Source organism: Penaeus monodon, chromosome 27, assembly GCF_015228065.2.
Source record: "Penaeus monodon isolate SGIC_2016 chromosome 27, NSTDA_Pmon_1, whole genome shotgun sequence".
Lineage (NCBI taxonomy): Eukaryota > Metazoa > Arthropoda > Malacostraca > Decapoda > Penaeidae > Penaeus > Penaeus monodon.
This window is the reverse complement of record NC_051412.1, coordinates 21,338,553-21,338,869: the sequence shown is the minus strand read 5'-3', so window position 1 is coordinate 21,338,869 and position 317 is coordinate 21,338,553. Positions and strand designations below refer to the sequence as shown.

Genomic DNA, 317 nt, shown 5'->3' with positions numbered 1-317 from the left:
AAAATATCAATCCTCGAGCAAAAATCAACCGTAACACATAACAAGCCAGAAATACCCATAACAAGCCAACGAAGGCCCCAAATCACCATAAGCACAGTCGTTATGGTGTCAACAGCGAGGAATACACGGGGGCACAACATCACCCTGACGTAAAGGTGGCCATTCTCACCTCATCACCTACGCCCACATGGCAGCTCTTACGCCCGCACACCCGCCATTCACCCGCCCCCGGAAAGCAGTCATTCGGGAACTGAACCACTGAGGAAAACGTAAAAGAATTTGACCCCTAAACAAGGGTTCATGGAGAGGGGGGGGTG

General features: G+C 51.1%; 1 long non-coding RNA gene across 1 annotated transcript in view; it reads right to left on the bottom strand.

Annotated features, from left to right (window-relative positions):
- LOC119590685 overlaps positions 1–317 on the bottom strand; it is a 56,254-nt gene that overhangs the window by 991 nt on the left and 54,946 nt on the right. The window lies entirely within an intron of this gene.